The following is a 13,552-nucleotide window of genomic DNA, read 5'->3' on the forward strand; positions in this document are numbered from 1 at the left end:
TTTGCAGAGCTGGTGGCAGCATGTTTTGAGCAATGTTCCCTGCATACCAGGTAGTAAAGGAAAAAGGGGCTAAGAGAGAGGGAGGGTGGAGATCTGGATTTTATAACTACTTTTAACAACAACCATGGTGGATAAAACCTGTGGAGTTTTGAATAGCTTTGAAATCACTTCTCACCTCTGGTTTTGAAATCTCTAGCCCAATTATTTGTTTACCTGATAGTTCTAAAGTCTTATTCACCATCGTTATTTGCTTGCTAGCAAAGAACCAAAAAGAGCTGCAGTCCAAAGGTAACCACACAACTAAATCACTTCCAGATGATAAGTCACACTCTGATGGTGAAAGCAGACTTTACAGTTTCAGTGTGCCAGGTAATATATGGCAGTCCCCCAGTTCCTATTAGGTTTTTGTAACAGTATATACACATACTCTTTTTCTGAGTTGGATTAGGGTCGGTTAATAGCATGTACATATAACGTTTAGCTTGATTTCAGTCAGAAAATCTTTCCCCTAAAGAAGAGAAAAATCTGAAGCATCCCTCAACGCACAAAAATTGTATTAGCAGTTTATGACATAAAGTGTCCATCAGTTTGAATAGCTAGCTATAAGGAACACGCAGCCTAAACACACTCCCTCTACACGCCAGTTTGTGATGCCATTCTTGAGCACACGGCCATTTCATCCTTGCCCACAGGATCTCTGCCTCTTCAGTGCTCAGGATGTGTGGCATTCATTTATTGAAAAGCCATGAAATATTTTGCTTTCTCCATGTGTTTAACATGTGGCCTAAAACACTATTTACCACTGACTAGATGATCTAGATCTGAACAAGAAGTTTTTAATTTAATTTGGGAACTTTCTCATGGTCTTAATGACTGCAGTCTCTAAGAAGCTCACAAATGTGTATTTATTTTCAAATCTCCCCTATGATTATCATCACCATTTTATAGTTGGGAACAGAAGAGCTGAGAGGTGCAGTGATTTTGGGCGCTTAATTTAAGACTCCAGGTCCTCATTTTCCAGGCTACTTACCATTATGTACTTCTTCAAACATTCAGAGCAGAGCTCCCATTGAGCTGCAGCTGCAAGTGCTCAGCACTTCTCCAGATCAGACTCTGGAGTCTCGAGCCATATATCCACATAGTGGGGAATGTGCAATTAGTCACCACATGTGCAAAAATTGTTGTTAAGAACTCATTAGTTAGAAGAGATAAGTGGCACAGGAAGCAAAGGATGTATCTAGCTTTTCAGATTAGCATTATCCAATATCTGTAAGCAAGATAGCCTGTGCTAGTTCTCCTATTTCCTTTTTTCTTTCTTTCTTTCTTTTTTTTTTTCTTCTTTTTTTTTTTTCTTTTTTTTTTCATTTTGCTCAACTGTATTCAAAACATAGCATTCTACCTTTAGCAAATAGATTGGTGGGGTGAGCAAACTATAGCTTCTCTCATTACCCAATACTGCCTCATCTTTACAGAACATAGGGCTGAACACAGGCCTGTACTGTTTCTGTAGGAGAAGAGTATATTTTCTTATATAAAGATGTATTCCCAAAGCATGTGTGCATATGGGGAAAAGCTGAACAGATAGCTTCAGCTCTGGCACTTTCCAACTTCCAAGTGTTTGTTTTGGCAGCTCGTAGAGTTCTTTTAATGCAGTGTTTGTAGGTAATTTCCTAGGTTCTTAATGAAGCAAAGTGGAAAAACAAAATTTCTATTATGTGGCATCATATTAACACCTCTATGCCTTCTGCTAGTGGGGTTAGCTCTTAGCCTCTCCATAAGGGCTTCTGGCCTCTGAATCGATAGGGTAACTTGTAGCAGCAGGAAGCTGCCAGCTTCACTGTGGAGAGGACAGAGGGTACCACTACATTTTCTTAATTATGCCCCCACAGAAGAGTCCACTTACATTTTTGCTATCAAAAACAAGACATGTCCTGTCCATACATACACACTTCTCTTTCCAGCAGCAGCCTGTCAGGTTAATGTTACTTTTCTCCAGCTGGATAAATGCTTATATATGTAGCATTCTCAATGCTGATGTTGTGCTCTGCACTGTGCAGCATTTTAATAGTCTTTCAGCAAGATTTGCAAGAGAAGACAGAGAGTTGGGGACACCTCCTTGATTTCATTTTGAGTTACCTCTGACAAGTTCTGAACAGAACTCCTGCAAGAGTCTGCCAAGCTGGGTGCTGCTGGACATTAAAGAGAAAGATATAGGAAGAAGCAGTAGGGGAGGTGGGAGGGAAGGCGCATGCTGTTGTTATAGGGCTCAGCCTTCAAAAATAAGTATTTTGATTTTGTATATGTTAAAATTTTTTATATTCAACACCATAAATAAGTAATTGTATACATACCCACAGAGAAAGCGATACAAATACAGACACAGCCAGCCACTGACACATCCTTACAATTCATTTTCATTCAAAATGTGCAGTTTTCACTTGGTTGGTCACTGCTGACAGCCACTAGGTGCTGCCTGCAATAGCAATGCCATACTGAGTCCCTCAACATAAGCAGAATTCATCTGTTGTGGTTGGAAGAGTAGAGCTGAACTAATAATGAACACTTTCTTACAGCTTTATTAAGTGCAAACATGATTTGAACAAAGGAGGGGAGGGGAATTCTCCCACACTGCATGATCCCCCATAACCTCTGTTTGCGGTTTCAGGTTTAATCTGTTATCTGATGAAGTGCTGGATCAGGCAGCTCAGGGAGGTGGTGGAATTGCTCCTGCATGGAGGCACTGAAGAACTGTAGATGTGGCACTGAGAGACGTGTTTTAGTGTTCAATATAGGTGGTAGGTTGATTGTTGGAATAGGTGGTCTTAGTGATCTTCTCCAGTCTTAATGATGCTGTGATTCTGTGATCTCTTGAAGGTTTGCACTGAGCTGAGGAAGAGCTTGATCGTGTGTTTGTGCCAGTCCTTCAGTTTGGTCTGCATTGGGTGATGGATGGATTGAAGTATTGGAGATGAGTAGAACTTCCTCTTGTCTGTGCAGCTGTCCTACAAGAGCTAAGTAAAAGGGAAGCCATAGAGACATAATGTTCCTCTGTTTTAAAATGGTGTCCTATGTGTGTGGTTCTTACTCTTACAGGCATGTACGTTCATAAATAAAGTCAAATATAAAAAAATATGCTGACTAGTAACAAGGTAATTAGTCATCCAAATGTTCCAGAACTGTCATAAGGGGGAAAGAAATAGTGATCTCAAGTTACTTCAGCTGCTGTTAGTATCAGCTCAGAGTACGAGTATGAAGTTAAACTATTTCGTATGCTGTGCACATGAAAATGGAGAAGGAAAGTGATGAGCTCTTTATATGCCCCTTTCCAAATAAATTTGGAGAAGAGCTTAGGAGGTTAAGCAGGTCCCAGGCGGTTTCTGCTTCTGAAATAGCCTATTGATGCTTTATTTTTCCCTTTAGATTTTTCACTACATTAAACATTTTAAACTACCAAATCTTTCTTTCTAAAGGGGAATGGAATGAAAAAATGTCTTACATGATTTATTACAAATTCAGAGGGAAATACTCCGCTTGTAAATAGCTTTAAAAAAATAGCATCATCAATTTAAATGTTGACATGTTTAATGCTAAAGGGTCACACTTTCCCAAAATTTCCATTCAAATAAACTGCTTTCAGTGGGAACAGATTGTTGTGGAGACTGGTGCTTCCTGGTAGTTAGCCTGTCTCTGTGCTTCATTTTGTGATTTTCAGTGCAATAGGCATCTAAATGTTTTGGTTTCACTCCGTATTCCCACTGCAGGCTGTTGCATTGTAGGCACCTGAGACCAAAATGTCAGCAAACCCTACCAATGCTTTGAGGCACATGGATGCCAGGGTACTTAGAAAAAAACTCCAAGAGTTTTTTCCAACCCTGGGAGGATCTTGATACTTACCTTGCCCTCATCTCCAGCTTTGTGCTTGGGCCCACCTCCATGGTTTTGTGCAGTATTCCCAGGTCATAAACAGTTAAAACATCACAACCTTTAGAGTACCTCTTATCGTGAGCCTGGAATGCATTTATACTGAAGAAAAATACACAGTTTTGGTTGTTTTATATTTTATTCACATATTTTTTATTCCAAATTTCATTTTTATTCAGGAAATTTTTTATTATCATTAAACTCAGTGTTCTGTAAAAATATTACTTCACTTAGAGAAAATATTCAGTCTCTTTTCTGTCCTTCTGCTACTACTGAATATGAAAAGGATATTGTCAGAGCATATTCAGCTGACGATGCGGTTTGGCAGCAAGCGGACATTCAGTTGCCCTGCTCCTACCCCAGAGTTTATTCAGGTCATAAAAGAGACATATAAGCATTTGAGTTAAGATTTATAGTTATATTAAATGTATCAGAAGCTTTCTGTACTTAATATAAAACACACTCCAGCAGCTCAACATCACTTAATTCCACGATACAGCCTATATTAAGCAAGTTCCCTCCTGTAATTACCAACATTAATAGCTTTAAGAATAACAGGAAGTGAGTTAAATGTTGTTGTGGTAGTTGTAAACAGGACTTTACTGTGCACATCATTTTGAAATATTGCATGTCATGAAATTTGTACTTAATATTTCTTTATTTACTAATTAAGCAATAACCTGACAAAATAAGGGACGTCATCACATAAACACAGCAAGAGTCAGACTTCATTATGAATTCAATAAAGAGTTTGCCTTAAGAATTTAATTTAAATTCCACAAAAGATTCAACATAGCCCTGGCCCAACAGGGAGACAAGCTCTTCCAGTCTCATGTTAGGAGAAAGAGTGGTCCAGGATTTGGGCAGCTCCCTCCAACACCTCACAGTGACACTTGAGAAGCTTTAAGCAGTGCTTCCTGGAGATACACTCTTTTGCAAAGGCTCTACGTGTAGCTCAGGCAGGAAATTTTACAAGTATATCTTCAAACTACCATCAATTTGCTAATTTGGAAATGCTATTTTCATCCCACCTTCTTCAAATTTGAATTTTATAGGACAATTATTTTAAGAATACCTCTTTCCTTCTCTTGTAAATAGACAGTCACTCTAACTAAGTCTTTGCATATACATAACATACTGCTGCTGCCCAAAGCTATTGCAAGACAGAACTAGGATAAGACCACAGGTTTAAGATGTTGTGTAGTATCCCCAGAGAAGTACATTCACCAAAGAGTTTAAGGTGTGGAATATGCCCTTAGTGCTTAATTTTCTCTACACTCTTTTTCATCTATGTGTGGATTAAACTAACATTATCTATATGCAAATAGTCCCTATATTGGCAATTAGTTGGTCCTATTTTTGCCTGATCTTAATTGCCTGTAAAAGTGAACAAAGGAAGAAAGGGAATCCAGTTCTACTTATAACCCTGATCTCTGTTGAGAACTCAGGAGTTTTCTATTAATAATAATAATTTTAAAACAAAAAACAAACAGAACAAAACAAAACAAAAACAAAAAACCTCTGGTAAATCCTCATCTATTTCTTTTTTAAGCCTGAAACATTACTTCTTTTATTTCCACCAGCCAGATGTGCAATTTATACTGCATTTAATAGCAAATCTTGCCATTATAGAAAACACTTTTCTAAAATATTAACACAAATTTATTTCCTATCTCTAGGATAAATCCTTCCCAGGAGTCTTTCTAGTCCCTCCTGTATTCACTTTTTCACAGCCTTATTAATAATATTCTTTCAACAACTGCTTTCATGCTTGTAATTCTTGTTACCTTCATTTCAGAAAAATCTAAATAGTCAGTATTTGAACAGAATTAAAACAGTATGATTAAGCTGGATGATATCTAAGGCCCCAGCCTACAAATACAAGGATACAGAGTGATAAATACATCACTCTGTAATGAAAATATTTGAATGTCACTTTCCCTGGGCAGCCTGATTTAGTGGGGAGGCAACCCTGCCCACAGCAGGGAACTGGAACTGCATGGGCTTTAACATCCTTTCCAAACCAAGCAATTCTATGATTCTATCAAGATAGACTTGCATTTTTTTTCTTTAAAAATAAATTCAAAGAACAAAAGATGTGACTCACTCTATTTATGAAAGTAATTCTATGCTTTTTGCACACTGGAGATGTGCAAACAGGATATTTATTTTCTGTTCATTTACAATTTTATTAGTCTAGTTTTTACCCTAATGCAGTACAGAACTGAAAAGTCTGCACTTCAGTGTTTTAAAACAGTTCATCTATGGCAGAGAAATGCAGGATGGTGAGAGTGGAGAACCTACTGGAATTTCCAGGTCCCTTATGGTGAGTGGAAGTGATCCACCAAGGGCTCCCATGGACGGCATTGACTGGTGCTCTGTGGGATCAGCTGCTCACCCAGCTTCCATTCCTAGCTCATGTAAGCTAGTGGCCCCAGACAGCTCCCAAATGATGCCTGCCTCATTACTCACCTTTCTATGTCTGTGTTTTCCAACCTGAGCTGGGGTGGCTCTTTGCCATTTTCAGATCCTAAATAATGCTATTGTGTGGCTGTAGAGCTCTAGTGACAAGTCCCGCTCCCACCCCTGCCTCTTCACAGTGTTATTATTGCCCATCCTTTCTACCGCTGTTGAAGTGCAAGACAGGATAATACTCACTTGTGATTATTGTACAGAATTTATGGGAAGACATAGATACAGGTTTTGTTTGTTTGTTTTTGTTTGTTTTTGTTTTACAAAATACTACAATCCTACATAAATGGTGCGTGCGTGATGTGGTAGTTCTAGCTACTAGCCTCTTGGTGGCAGAATGAAGTCTATAAACGTAACACTGAGAAATTCAAGGGTCCTAGTAACTTAAGTCACATTTTCCTTTGGATCTATTTGAAACATCTTTTTAAGAAAGATAAACGATAACAGCAAAAATGCTGCCTTGAGGCTAGACCTGATTGCAAACAGCTCTTAGTATTACATTTGGTATGACTCCTAGTAGTGAAACCCTGCACAAACTATTGCTGACAGATTTGCTTCCTTTCCACATTTCCACAATTTCTCAGAAGAGTAACTACCTGAAGGACAATAAAATAAAATAAAATAATAAAATAAAATAAAATAAAATAAAATAAAATAAAATAAAATAAAATAAAATAAAATAAAATAAAATAAAATAAAATAAAATAAAATAAAATAAAAATAGATAGATATTTTGTAGTTTTACTTCCTAAACAACCTACTGCCTTCAGATGTGCCTGTCTGGCTGCTTCTGGCTTCTGTGGATCTTTGGAAATGTGAGTTTACCAGATACCACCTGGGCCATCATAAATCACTGAACCAACTCGAGGAACTCCAGAGTGAAAGCATAAGCTGCTAGAATTCGAGTTAACAGGATGATTGTCATCTGCTATAGAGTACAAAGCCTCTTTCACATGTTCTGGAAGCTTTTCCCTCTCTGGAAAACAGAGCAGTAAACCATGAGGCAAAACTTGACTATACAGCTTCTAAAATAGAGAACTTTATAGTTGTACAGGAAAAAAATATATACATATATATATATGTGTGTGTGTGTGTGTGTATACACACACATATAAATATACATATATGTATATATATATATGTATATTTATACAAATATACATATTGTATATTTGTAAATATATGTGTGTGTATATATATATATAAATTTTAAAATCTGAATTAGTTCATCTGTTTATCATCATATTTCACTGATATTTCAATCAGTTTGTAAATATCCTTTTGTATAGCTAGTTCTACCAGTTTTGCTCTAGTGATAACTTTAGCATTTTTGTCATAAATAAATGCTGGCAGGAAAACTAGGAAATAGGGCTTCAGGGGGACAAGAATCTTCAATATCAGCCAAATGAAAAATGGAAAAGAACAATTAAGGAGTTTAACTGAATTGTGAAAATTTACAACTTTGAAATTTCTACAGCTTTCTGCTGGGAAAAAAAAAAGAGGGAGAGGAGAGGAGAGGAGAGGAGAGGAGAGGAGAGGAGAGGAGAGGAGAGGAGAGGAGAGGAGAGGAGAGGAGAGGAGAGGAGAGGAGAGGAGAGGAGAGGAGAGGAGAGGAGAGGAGAGGAGAGGAGAGGAGAGGAGAGGAGAGGAGAGGAGAGGAGAGGAGAGGAGAAAAAAAGAAAGAAAGTTTGGGTTCATTAGAGGAGATTGAGGAAAGGTTCATCTTTAAGGAAGATGAATAAATTAAGCATTAAAATACTTCCCTCAATGTCTGTTGGAGGCAGTGACAAAAATATATATACTTTTAGCATATAGGTGCATATATATGTGTATAAAAACATAACAGAACAAAATAAAACAATCAAACAAATGAAAATCAACAAAAAAAAGGCTAGTCTATTTACCTAATTAAAAGACATTTCCAGCCCAGGCTAACACAGTATTTAAGAGAGTAAGTTCAAGGCAATGTACCCCAGAGCCTGTGTTCCATGGACATACAAAGTAACTGATGGCCTTAACAAAATCCCTCGTGTTTTGCTCCATCTTTTTCCACATGGTGTGTTCACCTGCCCGTTTCCTGTTCTGTGTCATGGGAAAGGAGCTATTTGAAGTGGAGAGCTGCTGCAGCTCAAAAACAAAACAAACAAACAAACAAACAAAAAAACCCAAAACAGTCAGGATTCCTTGCACGGAAGAGACGTCTTATTATAAAAACCTGCATTTGGCCTGAAGAAGCAATAAGCCTCTGCCTACATTGACAGATTCAAAGTGATGGAACTGAAGCAAGGATGAGGCAAAACAAGAGAAATTTCTCCTGTGTTTGTCTTTGTATGTCTCATTTCGGGCTGTTTGAAGAAACCAAGCATGCTGATGAATTCAGTCTGTGGCTAGCTCTCTCCTGTACTATAAATCTGACAGCATATCTGTCCACAACTATTAAACTGGAAGCTTCAAATTTTTGCAAAAATGAGCTGTGATCAGAAACCTCACACAGTGAGAGTATAATACCATGACAGGCTGAGCTGAGCACAAGTAATTACTGCTGCCACGGAGACAAGGATGAAATAGGTAGGCTCCTTTATTCATCTTTCAGGAACCAATCCTGAAATAATGAATAAATTAATATCTACATTACAGCTGAGTGTTGGGTGGGATTTGGGCTTTGAAGACTTCCCTGCATACTTGTTTAGCTTTCAGTTGGAGTCTTGAGACTGTCATTCCACTTCATTACCTGTGATGGGCACAAACCTGTTGCTGACGAGCAGCTGTTCTTCTCTGACAATTAGCTAAGAATCTGTTGTGGTAATCCAACTGGCTATTTCTAAACTTTCTTCAAATGATTCTTTAAACACAGCTGCCTTACACTCATGGTAAACATTCTTCACAAAGGCCAGTTTGCTCTGCAGGCCAAAAGGAATGTGACAGCTTGATATCTGGATAAGCCTGGGCTCGGTTTCTGTTTCTGCAGAAAGCTGAAGTCTCTGGTGGGTGTTGGTAAACAAGCCCTGGAGCCATTACTCAGTATGGTTCATAAACTGTTACCCTGCATCTTGTAATACAGAGCTGGATGTGATCAAAATGGAATGAAGAAAAAAATAAAATCAAAACCAACCAACCAAACAAAACAACCAGAAAACTATTTTACTATTTTGAAGACACATGAATGAATAGATGAATAACAGTGCATAGATCAAGCTGCTGCTGAGGGGTTACAGCTATCAGCTGTCACACATGGCCTGCTGTGGGTCACCTTGCAGCAGGACAAGCGATTGTAGCTGTTACTGAGCACAAGACCTCTTTCCCAAAGTCCACAAACAGCTCTTAGACCATTCCACATAAGAAAAAGAGGGACACTGAGCCAAGAGCTGTCAGGTACTCTTGCTGTTCAGTATGGAAAATGAAGTCAATTTATTTTTTGGTTCCTGGTAGATTAAGCCAGGTAGATTCAAGCTAAAGGTAGAACACATGAAAATCAGTATTGTTAACCACTAGACAGTTTTATTTAAAGGAGTATTCAGTTCTCCACTGCATAGAATCAGTGCCTTCACTGTCCCATTCCTGGAGGTGTTCAAGGCCAGGTAGGGTGGATGGGGAAAAAGGAGGGCGTAGGAAGTGGATGAATCTTAAGGTCCCTTCCAAACTAGGCCATTCTATCATTCTATGATTCCTAGTGCTTCAGTATCTCAACAAGTTCGGCTTTAGCTCTAGCTATGGTCCTGGAGCAAAGGCTCCCTGGCACAATCCTGTGCTCTCTATCAAATCAGTGACGAGACAGGTCCCTTGGAAACAGCTGTTCCTTTCCTGGTAGCTTCTGTTTGCTTTTGTGATGAGGAGAGAGTACAGTGAGTGTTGGAGTGCTGGAAAGGACTTAAGGTGAAGAGCTATTATCACTACTGCTATAGGACCAATTCTATCCTCGTGACTAAGACTGAATGACAATTACTGCCAAGTAAGACACTACTTGATGCATGAAAGTGCAATTAAGCCCAAAATGAGAATACTCATAAACCTGGGCTTGACTGTACAGGCTCTGACTGGGCAGTGTGTGGGAAATGCAAGGTGTGCCAGCAGCTCCCAGTCTGCTGACAACTGAGATCAACAGGGATGACTGAATTCTGACCGCAGCTGGAGCCATCAGTGCATGGCACCACCAGGACATTGCACCCTTGAGGTATGGCACTGCCATGGCATGACATCACCAGGGCATGGCAGCAAAACCGATTTTCAGCACAGCAAGAAGCAGAGAGGCATTCCTCAGCCTTCTGGGGCACTCCCTGTTTGTTCTCAGCAGACAAAGGTCCTCCCTCTCTCTGGATCTATTTATTATATTCAGTGGTGACAGCCTGCAGCCAGTGGAAGCTGTCCCCAGACTTCAATCAGGTCTCAGCAGATCACCTGGTGGCTTTAACTCAGCACTGTGTCTGAGAGTTCAGGACTCCCAGACACTTGAATGCATTGTGACTAGCAGGAGGGGATCGTTTGTCCACAGATAGGTGGGAAGTTTCCAGGTTTGCACCTTCAAAGGCAGGCAAAGGTAGTGGACCTGAAGGATAAGGATGGGAAATCATATGAGATTTCTCAACTGCTTTGAGAGAAATCAGACAGATGAGTGAATCTTGGAAAAGGTTGGTTGTGCTTTTCAGTATTGAAGGGCTTTGGGGTCATCCCCAAATGGGAAATCCTCGTTTAGCAGTGAGTGATCTCATTCAAGTGAAATGTTGGTACCAAAGTAAGAGAAAGAGCATGAAGTTAAAAGGGTGACCTTGGGACTGGCAGAGGGAAGGAAGGTGAAAAAAGAGAAATCAGCTCTCAGTGAGAGCAATGCTGAAGTACACTTTTGAAGTGTACTGATCTTATTTCCTGAAAACTGCTTTAAGGCAAGCAAGGCAATATCTATCACCACCGTTACATGGGATCCACTTCTTTCAAGCACATACCATTATGGGTAGGATGAATGGCAATACCTGAATCTGTCAATCATGGGTTACCAATTATTTATATTACTGTGACTGATTCAAGTGTGCAGGGGAGTGTAAGATATAACATGGCACTGAGCCCAGGATTGCCTTCATTCTGTGAGCAGAGATGTGGAAAGAGAGAGACGGGGAAAGAAACCTCTGGTAGATGAATCCCTTCTGAACTGCAGAGCCTGCAGCCCTGTCAGGACCCAGCAGAAAGCGAGCTCTGTGTCTCCAGCATCCACCCCCAAATGCTGCAGATGAGTTTAATCACAAAGAGGCCTGGAGCACTTTCCACATTGGAAACAACCAGTCTCTGTGACTGAAACAAAAGTGGAAAATTCCCAGCACAGTTAGGCTTAGAGACCTTCATCCACCCCAACCGCCCAGCAAGCAAGGGTTATTCCAATATACATGTCAAGGCCACCATGCTTAAATCATCTTTAAAGAGGCTGCTGAGCTGCTTGTTTATTTGTGATGAGGATGCATGTGTCAAGAGTGTGGTCGGCAGGCAGAAGGTGAAGACTGACTGCAGGGTCTGCAAGAGCAATGCAGGCCAGGGTGTGCTGCAGTCCCTGCCTCCGCCTGGCTGCTGGGGCAAAGGAGACAGCTCATGCACAGAGCTGTCCCACACACAGTGATGTGCATACCCCAATACACAGACACACACAGTGTGCATACTTAGACACAGCACCCCAGATTACTTCATGTCTACCCCATCTACCCCTGCACATACTCCACTATGTATTCTCTATCCTCTACTTCCCCTGGGAAGAGCCCTCTTCAGCTCAGAAGTGCCTCGCAAGGCAGGAGGTGACCTGTTATGAAAAAATTTAAATCACTTTTTGTAAATAGAGGCCTGTGGTTAGCAGTCTGGCTGTAACTCAGTGCTGGGACAGGCACCTTTCATTATTCTTCTGTTTCCTTCTCCCTTGGTGGTGCTTTCCCAGGGTTTGAGAACAAACAGCCACCACAGCTGGGGGCACATCTGCCCTCCGGGATGGCACCAGGGCCCACCCCAAGCCTCCTGGGGCTCCCCAGTGCCAGACTCACAGATGGGGCATTTCGTTCTCAGTTAACAGGGTGAGGCGCGAGCTTCTCCAAATCACTTATTAGTTCTTAAGATCAACCTGGCAAGAGAATAAGCATAGAAGCAGATAAGTCTCCTCCTCCCTGAAAAGCAAAGACACAGGAACTCTTTTGCCTCCCCTCCCAGCAATCTGAATAGCACGAAGACCTCGGGCCGTGGGCAGAGCCATTGTATTGCTAGCACCAAGTGTTCCCGGGGTTCACGCAATGCAGATCCCTTTGCTGCCGTGCGATGTGTGGGAAGTGCACAGGAATGGCGCATACCCCTCAGCACCCACACCTCGGCAAACCGGCACGGCGGGAGCTGCACCCGCACCAGAGGGCAGGGAGGGAACTCCCACCGGAGCGAGGGCTGCGGGGCTCTGCGGGGAAAAGAAAAAGAAAAAAAAAAAAAGAGAGAGAGAGAAAGAAAGAAAGAAGAAAGGCACTCTCAAGAAAAAGCGCGTCGTTGTCTCCCTGTAAGAACCGCGGCAGTGTCTCTCCCCATGCAGTGTCCCTCCTCCCCATAGGGCTCAAATATTCACGGAGATGAATAACAGCTAGGCAGAAGCGTCTGCGTTTGCTGTATTTGCTTCGGACGCCAGTCTTTAGAGGTATCATTAGAGGCTTACTTCGGGAGTTCCAAACTACACCAAGGCAAAAACAAAGCAAGTGCTTTGTTTGCAAGCACGCGATCGGGAGCATGAGCCCAGTAGCCGGACCTCCTCACCCACTCGCTTCGTGCATTTTCCATCCGATCACCGTCACAGGGTTTTGGGCACCGAGCCACCTGCAGCTGTAGCCCGTATTCCTTTTCTCGCTGCCACCTATCCGGGGCACTCCCCAAACCTTCCTTAGTCCAGCAAGCTCTCGGATGTCGCTCGTATGCACAGTGTAGATTTGTATATAAAGCAGAACAATTTCAGTGCGCCTATGTTCACCTATGAAAATACGGACCACATAGGCAGAGCATTGCAGCTGTCTGTTAAAAAAGACATTTCTGAAAGTCAAGTAAATGTTCATCTTCATTGTCTAAATCCGCACCAAATTTCCACTGTAATGCCACCTCTTCTACATCGTTTCTCTGAGCAGCATGCTCACGTTTGTTTGTAAATGAGAAACTAAATTTGTTG

This window comes from Coturnix japonica, chromosome 5, assembly GCF_054131305.1.
Source record: "Coturnix japonica strain WE chromosome 5, WE-NBRP24, whole genome shotgun sequence".
In the NCBI taxonomy this organism is placed as follows: Eukaryota; Metazoa; Chordata; class Aves; order Galliformes; family Phasianidae; genus Coturnix; species Coturnix japonica.